This window comes from Chlorocebus sabaeus, chromosome 20, assembly GCF_047675955.1.
Source record: "Chlorocebus sabaeus isolate Y175 chromosome 20, mChlSab1.0.hap1, whole genome shotgun sequence".
NCBI classification, from domain to species: Eukaryota; Metazoa; Chordata; class Mammalia; order Primates; family Cercopithecidae; genus Chlorocebus; species Chlorocebus sabaeus.
Window position 1 is genome coordinate 59,860,759 of NC_132923.1, and position 13,500 is coordinate 59,874,258.

At 37.4% G+C, this 13,500-nt stretch overlaps 1 protein-coding gene across 2 annotated transcripts in view; it reads right to left on the reverse strand.

Annotated features, from left to right (window-relative positions):
* The window catches only part of ST6GALNAC5 (ST6 N-acetylgalactosaminide alpha-2,6-sialyltransferase 5), a 185,696-nt gene that overhangs the window by 119,921 nt on the left and 52,275 nt on the right, over nucleotides 1–13,500 (reverse strand). The gene's annotated exons all lie outside the window — the stretch shown is intronic.

Sequence of the window (13,500 nt, forward strand, 5' to 3'; positions counted from 1 at the left end):
AATAAAAATGCACACTAACATGTATGTGCTTGTGTGGGTGTGCACGTGTGCATCAGCTAACAGTTACTATTTGACATGTACAAGTACCACGCCAGTGCTCCATTTTGTCAGTTTTACTTACTAGGCACAAACTCACATGAATTTCAGCTTAATACGAAGGCCTAATAGTGATAATAACAACTGTTAACAACAACAAACATTTATTGAACACTTATTTCATACCAGGAATAAGACTAATGTGTCTACTTGTTACCCTAACTCAGAAAGTTGTACTCTCTAACATCTACCTGCTCGCGCCAGTTGTATCTTCTGCTACTTAGAGTTGTGTCCAGTAGTTATAGCGTTTATTAAATACTCATAATTAAATTGCTAATTTTGTTAGGCCTCAAGTACAAGCTTTTAGTGAAGCCATACATGCACACCTAATCAACAACCCAGTGAAACAACCTGTAAGTGCCAGTCTTTTGATTTATGAGTTTCACATGCATTCCCATATCAACAATTCAACAGTCATAACTGCCCTATGAGGAAAGTACTATGATTATTCCAATTTTAAAGATAAGCAAATTGAGGTCTGAAGAGGTTAAGTAAGCTCCCCAAAGTCATTCAGCTAGGAGGCAGCCATTGTGACTCAAATCCAGGGAGTCTTGTATTTACTGGACTATAAGTTCCATAAAGGAAGCTACTATGTTTGTCTTGCTATATTCCATCTCTCAGGTGCCTAGCACAGTGCCTGGCATCGAGCAGGTGATCAGTAAATAGTTGTGGAATGAAGGAAGGTCCAGTGTATATCCCTCAGTCTTAACCACTACATGCATACAGATCACATCATCAACCCTCCCAGTGATTTTGTAGTTGGTGACAAGGGAGATGTACCATTAGTGAGCATAGGTACATCAGCACAATTCCATCCATCTCCACTCCTAGAAAATGAACTGAAACCAATTCACATTTTGTTGACCATGGGCCCCCTTGTTCTGTACAAAGGATAATGGAGGTGTAAAATATTTATGTCAAGAATGCTGGCGTGAATAATCCTGTTTCCTTGGCCTCTGTTCTGGAAACAGCATTTCCATTGACAGTGGGTCCCGATTTTGCTCTGGAAAAGCTTTCCGGCTGATCAGCTGTGAGTAATCATCTCTTGTAGGAGCTATTATTAGTTTTCATCATGCCTCTGCCTTTTGACCACGATAATATTGTTTCGCTTTCCTATCACCAGAACTGGCTCGTTGTTAATGCATTTTCTGAACCTAACAGAAGAGAAATGGGAAGAGAGATGGCATGAGTGTCCCAACGGCACTCAACCTGCTAATGCTAATGCCAAGCAGAGCAATCCATCCCATTAGAGTTGACAGTGTCCCTGAGATGAAAAGGATTGGTAAGGCTGAAGCCATGACCACCCAGACTGCAGCCACCTCCAGAACACTACAGTGCCAAGCATGCCTCCTGGAGGAAAGGTTTGCTGCAAATTGAAAACATTTTATTCTGTGGAATCCAAGAGGTTTGACTCTTTAGTAACTATTTCATTGAGAACATTAGCTGTGGAATTCGAATGCTTAAGTAATGCAGATAATTAAATGTAAATAATTAAAAATTAATAATGTTTGGAATGTTAAGCACAATTAGGCAGGCAATAGATTAGTAATAAAGGGGGTCTACCCAGGCTGAATATCTGCTAGCCACTTCAGGGCTGTGTCACAGCAGAAATAGCCTGCAACAATTCCTAGTTGTTCCAGGGATTCAACCCTTCCTGCCGACTTGGTGAATTGCGTTATCTGCAGATGACTTCTGGTAGAAACTACTATAGTAGAGATAGCTCTACAAGTGAACCACATGGAGCATTTATTGAAAAGTGTTTGAAGGGGGGCAGAGGAGATTCTATAAATATGTTGCTAGAAATCACACTTCTAGTCAGAAGGAGCTAGAAATGCAACAAAGATGAGCCCACGTTTGTAGAGTGAATTATGTAATGGAAATAAGCTCCCTGGAGAGTTGTTCTATTTAGTCTCTTCTCTTACTCTTGCTCTCTCATCTTCAATCATTTCCCTTTTCCTCCCCAGTAGCTACTTCTCTTCCATCTACAAATGATACGTTTAAGTGTTCCTTGCCGTACAAAGAAAACTCTTTCAGCATGTCTCCCTAAAAAGCAGCCAGTCCTCCTTTTTCTTTTCTTTCCACATCAAACTTCTTGAAAGAGTGGAGCACATTCCTTTCTTCACTCTTTGCTGCTCCCTTTCCCTGGTATGGCAGCCTGGCTCTGCCTTCACCACACCATGCAAAAACTTTTCTTACCAAAGGTACCAGTGCTGTCTTACTGGAGAGACACCATAATCTCAACGGACCTCTCTGCAAGATCTTATACTCACAACTCTACTCTGAAATTCTCTCCTCCTTTTGTTTCCAATTTAACATTTTCTTCTCGATGCTCTTTCTATCTCTCTAATGATCAGTTCTTAGAGCCTGCCCTTAAATGCAACCTTTTCCTCTAAGTTCTTTTCTTCCCTACACAAGGGTGTGCAAACTAAATCCAACAGAAAAAAGACAGGAAACATACGTGTGTGAAATGGATAGGAGATGAGGGGATATAAGACAATAGGGCATGGTGGATCTCATGGCAAATAGATTGGAATACAGAAAGTTCTGTTCTCTTGGCCTTACTAAAAGTAATGAATTATAAATATTATTTGGCCAGGCAGGTCAGAGGAAAAGAAAAGTGTGTTTCTTCCATATGCTCCTCTGGTAACAATGGGGCTAACATCAGTGTGAGGTACAGGTTCACAGTGGTTTTTCTCAATGTCCTAACATCTTGCTCCAACAAGTAACAGCAGCTGAGCACAAAGTGCACTAGCCAGCTGACTGCATTCGTTTTCCATCCTTCCTTTATGTGTGTGTGTATTCTGACTTGGAAGTGCCTTGAGTGTTTGCCTCTGCTCTTCCCTCTATAACTCAGAGGCCTCAACCCTTCCTTACTCCATCTTCCAGCAAGTTGTCAAATATTTTTCTTCTAAAAAATTCATCAGGAAGTTAACATGCTTTTTGATGATGCTGATAATTTAATAAGGTTACTGTTCTTTTTGTTAGTGTTATGGTTACACATCTATGAGTTTTGAGTGATCTGTCACATCCCAATTTTCCCCCAAGTCCTATTATTTATTGGACTTAGTATGTCCTATATTGTGTGATTTTGCAAAACTTTTGTCTTTGAGAAAAGATGTATGTTCAAACATCAAAAACCAAAAGAAACAACAAAGAAAATAATAAAAACCACTTGCAGGGTCAGTTTAGGACTTGCATTTCACACCTTCTCCCCAAGGCATCTGTTTTTCTCTTTGGCTTCTATTAGTGCTGCTATGTTGTTAGCAGACCTATATTCTCTAGGCCATACCACTCTCTTGAGAAGTAGATGATATTCAGTTATCTACAAAACATCTCAACATGGCATCTCTGAGGAATATGGCCAAAATATGTCTCTTATAGCTCCCCTTTCTAACACACACACACACACACACACACACACACATACCCTCCTTCTCTTCCAGTCTCCTGACTTCAATTGTCTTTTCAGTCTTAGTATGATCACCTCATTTTTAGGTGAAAACCCACAACCTCTGGTACAAAGTCCAAAGTCCAATGCTCTTTCCACCACATGACCACATAACCTCTGTCTTAGAAAAAATCTTTAGTATCTAAATTTCATTATCAGTAGTTCAACAATTAATGCAATTTCAAAAGATAAGTGATTATAAAATTTATTCCCTTTGGAAACCTCACAAACACTATTGAATTATCTTATAATAATGTTCTGTAAATTAAGGGTTGACCCTACAAAGGGAACTACGCCGTAGAAAATATTTCTTCTTCAGATTTCAGTAACACATGTGTATAAAATCTCAAAGAAAGAATGCTCTTCTGTGAAACTGATCTGTGATCTTTTCTCCAAGAAGAAAGGCTCATTCACACTGGCCAGTATTCTTGGAGTGTACCTTTTTCTTACTACATTTTAGACTATGAACAACCAAATAAGCTACAAGTTGAGTTTTTACTTCCATCTGAAGATAAGTCTGTTGCTCCAAATTAAAGACAATGAATCAGACATTTGCTTTAAAAAGGTATGCACCAACAAAATAAAGAAAATCATAGGTGGGAACGCTAGTTATGGTACACATGAAAAAGACATAATATCTTAATTATACGATGAGCTTCAAATGAATATAAAAATGCTAAGACCCCTGGAAAATAGTCAAAGAACAATTTGGAGGAGGAAATAATACAATGAGTTACCAAACGTGTGCAAACTGTGCCACCCAATTAGAGGTATCTATTGCCTGTTTTGTTAGCAAACTTCTCTTGGGAAATCCAGAATATTTTTACTTCTGCAGAAGATAATCTTTCTGCTACACTAGGGTTCAGAGTGCTTGGGGAGTCAAACAGGAGCTAATTCTTGGTTCTTTCTCTTACTAAAAAATGGCCACTCAGAATCTCAACTTCATCTGGTGTGATTAGCAAGTATACCTGAGATATTGTATTATACACATAATCTGGCACAGAAGCCATGCCTAATCAGAGTAAGCTCATGGAAGTAGAATTTAATTTTGTTCATTGCTGTATCCCAAGGGCTAGAAAGTGTCTGGACTTTGCAGGCGTTTAATAATTGTAATCCTTGAATTGAATTGCATCAAAATGATTTAAATTACCACATTGCTATGGGTTTTTTATAGAAATCCCAAGTGTTTTTCCATAAAATCTAGGGCCAAAGGTCTTCAGCTTTTGTGCTAACTTTGCAGTTCAATTATTCAAAAACTGGGCATTTTCCCCTTTACAAGGAAAAAAAGGAATTAACCAAGGAATGTAAATCATGACAACAAACCAGTAAAATATCAATTTTATCCCCAAATTAATAACATTATTTCTAGTTATTTAGCACTTCATAGCAGAATTAACTTGTCAATCTGTACCTTTACATATACATATCTATTTGATTCAACAAGAGTATGCTCTGCCATACTCACTGAATATTGCCACTACTGATTATTGGTGCCTAAATAATAACTCTGGAATAGAGCTCACTGTTTTATGGGTCTTTGGTGGGATTTTTAAAAAATGAATTCTGCACAAGGGATAACATTAACAAGGAAAAAAAATCCATAATATGATTTTTTCCCCTATCCAGATATTGTATTAGTTTCCTTTTATTAATCTAAGCAATAAAATCACTTTGACACACTGCCGTTATTTATTATTTATTTCCCACATATTTCTAAAAAAGGATTTATAGTAGTCCATTTTAACATGCTGTTAGTGTCTTCAAAATTTGGTTCCCTGGAAACAGCCATGAAATTAAACATACACAGCTAAGCTCAGGCTAATATACTATAGGACCAATTCCTTCTGTGACAAATAAATAAAAATGTTTATTACATGCTCACATACTTATTATGCTGAAATAACTTTTATTAAACCATAATTAAGCCAAGTAAAATTTGACTTATGAAACAATCAATAGCAGAATGATGTGAAAGTAATTAATTTGTGAATCTGTATATAGCTTTTAAATATTATCTATAGATTCATAATATAATTGATTCGCTCAAAATTTGCAAATCGTTGTTGAAAACCCAACAGAGGCTTTCTAAAGGAGATTGCCTTTCTTTTCTTTTCTTTCTTTTTCTCTAGGATTGCTTCAGAAGCACTGACTAGCAAAGGCTTCCCATTTAGTCTGTTAATAACTACCAAAATATTCACAGTACTCCCTGGGCTTTCACTGCTTCTCACATCGTCAGGTTTTAGCATGCAGGCCTTATTCTCAACCCAATTACCTGGATATGAAGCAGGAACTTCGCAGCTGTCACAAAATACCTATAGCATTTGAGAAAGGCATGGCTATCAATAACCAAAAACGGGGATTTTATCACAGACAATATGTGAAATTGCACCTCACTGACAAAGCCACTGCAGAACCCGGGTGATAATATTATTATAGTAATTACCATATGTCTTACATCAAATGCAACTCCAGTTTTATTATCATTCAGCTTTTCTAGAAGGAGATAGGAGAGAGCTGTCACAGTTAGACAGATAGCTTGTCCTCTATTCAACTGCCAGCTCCCCTCTGAAACACAGGCTTTCTATTCTACTAAAAGAAATACAATTATAACTCCATTTGCATTGAGAACAAGAGAAGCCCTAGGTTAATTACAGGTAAGGTTCTGTTTACATTCCCTGGGGCTAGTCAAAGCCAGATTCCATTTCTGAGCCGAAATAAGCTACTGGAGTTTGAACTGAATCCACATTTTTTATTCCACTTTTGAAATTCTGTGTGGCCAAAGGGAGCCTGTCACTCAAAGATGTTTCAAAGGTAACCTCAGAAACCTCCATTTACCAGAGTCTAAATGTAGTTAAAAACACAAAGTTCAGAACCAAAAGCCTAAACAATAACAAAAAAGGAAAATGGAAGTTTGTGGCTGTGATCAGGAAAGAAGGAATGGCATTATGTGTATTTTTAGTGGTATGTAATCAACTGATTAAGAATGTAAGACAAAGGGGGAGCGGCAGGAGAGAGTCCTGGTTGCCAATGCAGTAAGAGGATTATTTATCAACAAGAAACTGTGTTTTAAAGATATGATTTTCCTCATCTATGAGGCTCCTGCCCTCTTGTTTTCCTGGCTTTCTGGACTTTTTTTTGGGGGGAGGGTGGCAGAGAAAAGAATTGACTGACCATACTGACCTCAGCTGATGTCAAGGATACGTGTCTTCTCCCGGCTTCACAGAAGATACTTATTTCTCCTGACTTAGAGTCAGCTTTTCAAAAATATGGATTCAGCAGTTCATGTTCTTGCCAAGGTACTCACAGACTGTTTAGCTGTCTGGTCACAACCCAGAAATCTTCTGAAATCTGTAGATTTTAGGTGTCTAAAGCCAGCCTCTTCTTCCCAGCCTTTGTCCATCACCTCTCTTCATTTTAATTTGTTTACACTTATCACTTAACATGATTCAATGTATCTCTTTTTTTTTTTTAAACATATTATATTTGTTTATTTTCAGGTTCACTCTCGTTCCTTTCCCCCATTGCGTGCATACAACACTGTTAGCTCCCTAAAGCAGGGGTCCTTATCTGGAGCCTAGAATAGCACCAGGCAGATAGCAGGTATTTGATCATTACACGAAGTGAAAGAATGAACTGCCGTAATAATTTCAGAAGATCTGAATGTTGACTCTTGTAGTAACCATTGCCAAAGCTCCACCCATACACAGATCATCTAGATATAGAGGATGCCTTTTTTATAGAACATTTCCCTAGACACAAAATTTCAGGATTCCATTCACGAAATTAAATGGACAACAATTCCAGTTTTACAGTCTTAGATTCTTCTTTAAAAAAAGTTACCCCTAAGAATTATAATGTGTGCAGTTTTCAAAAGAACCAGTCTGAGAGAACGATGAGGGATGGCTCTTACCTGTTTCACTTAAATTGGGGGAAAACAGGGATGGTGACTGAAAATATATTTCCAATAGGAAGAAGAGAGCAAAACAGCAATACACCCTCTAGTGAAGAAAGTGGGCATGCCACACCCCATTGCAAAGAGCATCTCCTACATATGGAATTTGTTACTTCAAATCTGAAGACCTAATCCTAATTTTTTTCTTCCTCTAACTATGCTAAGGTAAAATACAACACAAGCCTAGTTTGTCAGCCAAGAAGCATGAGCATAGTCTGCTTGTGTGCAAGAAGGATGGCCTTGGCAACAGCTTGGAAGTGGGGATGCAAGGTACTTCCCAAGTTCAGTTATCTCACTTCGCTGGACATAAACCAAAATCCCTTCACCTTTAATTCCAAGGGAGATTTCATAATGATATTACTTTCAGATTTGGTGAAATTCTCAATGCCTCTTAGAAGTTCATTTCCACTTAGCAAGACTCTCATTTGTGTTTAGTGAGCTTTCCCTCTAATTGCCATCAGCAGTTTTACCTACTTACATGCTTACTGAAAGCCCTACTCAACCCTATGACAGTTACTCTCAGCAAATAAGAAAATTGAAGACATGTGCATTCTCTGACTTATCCCCCACACCTGTAACTCATCTACTTCCCCATGTAGGCTAGTTTCCTCCCCTCTAGTCAGAGAAAGATGTATTCTGTTCCATCTCAGGCTAATTCTTTATGACGCCACTCAGCATATTCCCTCTCAAACCCCCGGAACTCACTTTAACAATTACTCCTTTCCTTTCCCATATGATAACCTCTTTTAGTAACTTGTCAAGGCCAACAGACATAAACATCTCTTGCATCATTTAAGGACAACTCTTTCCTTAGTTCAATGCCTCCTTTTAGTTATTACCTAAGTGAATATTTTACCTCTATTTCTTTGTTCCTAACTTAGTGATTCACTAAAATCCAACTTCCACTCCACCCTGCTAAAGTCAATAGTCACTTCCTAATTCCTAAATTCAGTTAACTCCGGTCTCATTTTTGCTTCTCCTTTTTGGTATTTTCTTCATCTTGAAACTCTTTCCATCTCTGACATCACTCTCCTAAATCTTCCTTACCTTCCTGGTTTGTTTTTTCTTTTGCTGATTCTTTTTCTGCATGATCCTTAAATGCTGTTACTTTGGGGACTCTTCCTTAGCCTTCTTTAATATCTACAGATGATCAGGTGATTTAATCCATTTCAGTATTCCAACTACCATCTGGAAGATGCTAATAACTTGAAAAAATTATCTTCAGTTCATATCTGTCTTCAGAAACCCAAATATATGTGTCTCATACATTACTAACAACATAGTTATATCAGACCAACATATGAATAACTGAATTGTCATCTGCCAATCTAAAGTCTTTTGTGTGTATACTGTTTTAAATGCTGTGAAATATTATAAATATAGTGACTGATTCTATTGCTAAGTATCATACACTTAAATCCCTCCGATGCTAGTAAAAAGAAGAAAAGGAACAATCACCCAATAATTTCAATGCATATATCTTTCTTTTGCCATAAAATATGCTTGGAGGCTAAATTTGGGCAAGTAAAAATGCCCAGTGTATTAGTTATTTATTGATGAATAACAATAATACCACGAACTAGCAGTTTAAAAGAACACATATTTATTGTGGGCCAGGAGTTTGGCACTGCTATACCTAGTCCTCTGATAGGGTCTCACAAGGCTGAAATGAAGGTGTTGGCAGGGTGTGGTCTCATCAGAGGTTTGACTGGGGAAGGATTCACTTATAAGCTTAATCCAGTTGTTAGGAGAACTTAGTTCTTGGCAGTGTTTTGTTGGCTGTTGGCAGAGACCACATTCAGCCACTAGAAGCTGCCAGAAGTCTCCTGCTATGCAGGTCCCCCAGCAGGGCTTCATACTTTCTGAAAGCCATCAAGCAAAGGAGAAACTCCAGAAGCATGGGTGCTACCATCTTATGTCATGTTATTGCATATGTGTCATCATGAACATTCCATCCCGTTTGCCATATTGTACTGGTTATGCAAGTTACATGTCCTGCCTACTCGCAAGAGGAACGTCCCACACAAGGGTGTGAACACCAGGAGACAAGGATTGGAGGCCATTTTAAGAGTATCTCTGCCACAACCAATATATCTTCCCTTTATATATAGGCGTCATAAATATTTTAAATTTTGATTGACTTCATAGTGTCTCTTCTCTAGTTAATGAATACTTGAATACATGGAGGTGTCTGGATAGTTGCTGACAATGCTCTACAATGGATCCAAAGAATCCACTCCCTAACGTAGAAGCTTGATTTTCATATATTAGATTTCTTTCAAGGTACCCTACATGATGTAACAGGAAACTGCCATAATGCAAAGAAAAAAATTCTGGATTTGCCATCCATTTCAGAATCATTCTCCCAAAGAGTCTACTAGAGAGTAATGTAATTAATTTATTTGAGTTTTGCTTTTTTCCTTCCACCTGTTCTAGGGGGAGAAGAAAGTGGGGAGAAGGGAATTAAACTAATAAACCATAAAAAATGTTCACCATGTCAGTCTAAAATTGCTACTATTGCTTCTAGAAAAATACAGGTTATTCACAAAACTGCTATTTAAAAGCTGCATTACTTCTTTGATAATTCTTCATACTGGGGTGAAGGTGCACATGACCAGTGGGTTTATTTACTTATTCAACAAACGTTTAAAGACTATGCACTCTATGCCAGATACTGTTCTAAATGATTTAGACATATAAATTATCCTCATAACAATACTTTGAGTTAGGTACTATCACTATCTTGATTTTACAAGATGATAAGACAAATAATAAAAGACACATTTAATAAATTACCAGAGACCACAAAATGAGTAGGGGGAAGGATCAGGATTTGAAGTGAAGCAATGTGCTTCCAATCTATGCTGTGCCTCACTCTAGACTTGGACTTTTGAATAGCAAAATAGTTCAAGCCACAAACACAAGCTACATCTACTTTTTAAAATTCATCTTGTAATCCCACAAAAATATGAAAAGAACCTGCAGTAATTAATTTTTTAATTTTTATTTTTTATTTTTTGTAGAGATGAGGTATCATTATGTTGCCTAGGCTGGTCTTGAACTTCTGGGTTCAAGTGAGTCTTCCACCTCAACCTCCCAAAGTGCTGGGATTACAGGTGTGAGCCCCCACTCCTGGCCCCACTTTTAATAATACCTTATTAAATCCAAACTACAAAAATATTATTTCTACATATAATCAATCTACAAATTATTGAGATGATGAACAGTTTTTAATATATAAATCTTCAAGACCTGTTATGTATTTTACAGTGACAGCACCTCTTAATTCAGACCTAGCACATTGCCGTGTTAATAGCCACATGTGGCTAGCAGCTACTGTAATGCACAGCATAGCTCTCTACCATGCATCTCTGCTACACTATGCTCTCAGTAGCAAAGCTCCAGATGCAGGTTTTTTTTTTTTTTTTTAGTTCTTAGAGATGGGGTCTCACTTTATTGCCCAGGCTGGAGTGCAATGGCATGATCATAGCTCACTGCAGCCTCAAACTCCTTGGCTCAAGGGAGCCTCCTGTCTAAGCCTCCCAAGTAGATGGGATTACAGCCATGCAACACAGTGCCTATCTATTTTTTATTTTTTTATAGTGATAAGTCTCATGGTCTTGGCCAATTGGTCTCCAACTTCTAGGCTCAAACCATCCTCCTGCCTTGGCCTCTCAAAATGCTGGGACCAGAGATGCGAGTCACTGCACCTGGCCATCCAGATGCAGTATTTCAGTTTAAGGGGATATTTGATTTGTTTTCTCAACCTGAAACTTGAAAGGATATGAATTGGAGAAACAAAACCAATGAATTATTTCATGAGATTGCAACTCCCTGAAGCCAGGGGTTATTTCTATCATCTCTCCACTATGTTCTCTGTGCCAAAACAGCATCCACAAAACAGCAAGTATTCAACAAATATTTTTGAAAGAAAGGAAGGCTTGAAGGAAGCTGGACTTGGTATTTTAACAATCAATTGCATGTATTAATGGCTCAATATGTTAAGATGGTGACGTTGGGCTCACTCAATTGAATCCATTAAATGTTACCTTGTGCTGGAGCCTATGGTGAGCACCAAGCCCTGAAGGAAATGCAGATGACAGGCCCAGATCTTGAACTTAAGGTGCACATGACGGAAACAGATACTTTAACATTACAGCGTAGGTATGGAAGAGAACCTAAACAGCCTTGGGAGTGATTAATCAGCTTCGGGCAGAGGGCGGGGATAGTAGAGTGAGGGTGGCAAGAAACCACATTCTAAAGAGCAAAGTTGACAGATGATGAGGTTAGGCAGGAGTAGACATGCCCATTTGCAAAATAAGGCAGCCTTCTCACTTATTGTAGCTGTCCAAATATGTACCCAACTCATTTTTTGGGGTGGACTCACTCATCTGATGTAAATGAAATGGCATAGAAACTAAAATCAAAATCCTTAATATTTCAAAACAACTCTGAAACCTAAGTAAGGCAATGGAGCCAATATGCTACCTTTATTGCTATGAAATTGGGAAAAGAACCCCTACTGAATTACATATATTAAGGACTTGATGTGACACAGCTGATACGGCCCAAATAATCACAAGTGTTTCCTTTTATTAAAAGCGACACTTCCAAAAGCATAATTTTGGTGCAGCACACCGTAATGAATATGGCTATAATACAGCACATGGCTTTAAAAATCAATGAAGGATGAAAATACAAGCGCAGTATTCAAAACAATTCAGATTAGGATAAAGCTGTCGACCTTTATGTTCTGTTTCCTGGTCTTAGTAGAGAAAATAGAGAGAAACAATAGAGGTGGTAGTAAAATATGGAACTATATTTCACCCTGACTGGCGCTGGAAGTCACACAATGCAAACTGTTGAGTAACAGCAAAGTAACATGAGGTCTATTTGGGGGTTCCCTCCCAACCATGTACTCCCAGATTGTCCCCATCAAGCTCCATTTTCCTCCAATAAATCACACATTGAGAAGATCACCACTTTCCATTTTGAACCCGAAATTAGGCCCTACAACATATGGTTACTCTTCCGGAAAGCAGCATTAATAATGGCATGCACAATTATATCAGAATCAAAAATAAATGACTTTAACAGATTTATGAACAACCTTATGGATAAACTCATCAATCAAATTTAAATGCTTGAATAATGCAATAATGCCACTTATTAGACAAGCCTAAAGAGAATAGATACATTTTATTGTTGCCAAGAGTAACAAAACGCAATAGAGGTCATTGGGGATCCTACAGATAAGGAAAAAAAGAAAAGACCTCATGTCCCATTAAAACAAAAAGGACAAGCACAAAGACAAAACCCAGAGGCTTAATTAAAATTATAAGTCTACTAAAACACACAAATTAAATGTGTTATAGTCCTCTGCCACTCAGAAGAAAGAATTATTTATTTTCCCCTAGGGCTACTTTTTCTTAACATGCCTCTCATCATTTTTTTCAAGATATCAAAATCGGGCCTTTGCTAAATCTTTGTCCCTTTCCCAATAGTGATAAAGGAAACAGTCTCACTTTGCTTTTGTCTCTTCTTATTAGAGTTTTGAATCACAGCTACTTCTCTCTCTCTTTCTCTCTCTTCATCACCTCACTATCCTCCAATACAGCACTATTAGTGTTGAGAAATGAAAAAAATATAAATATAGCCAATGTTAAGAAAATAATGGTACATTCCTAAAATATATTTTATATATCATTAAAATACTTTTTAGAACTCTGAATAACAAGGAAAAACAAAAGCAATACAATATTAAAAATGCAAAAGCCAGATATGAAATTATGTATTAGGTGTTATTTGAAGGTGTTAAAATATATACGTAATTTAAAAACTTCTGTAGAGTAAAAGGACATAGTAAATCAAAAGACAAATAACAAATTGGGAAAATATTTGCAATACATGATAGACATGAAGTGTATAGGTATAATATAAAGTAAACCTCTACAAAGCAATTTTAAATAAGATAAAAATCACAATTTAAAAATGAGCAGTTCAC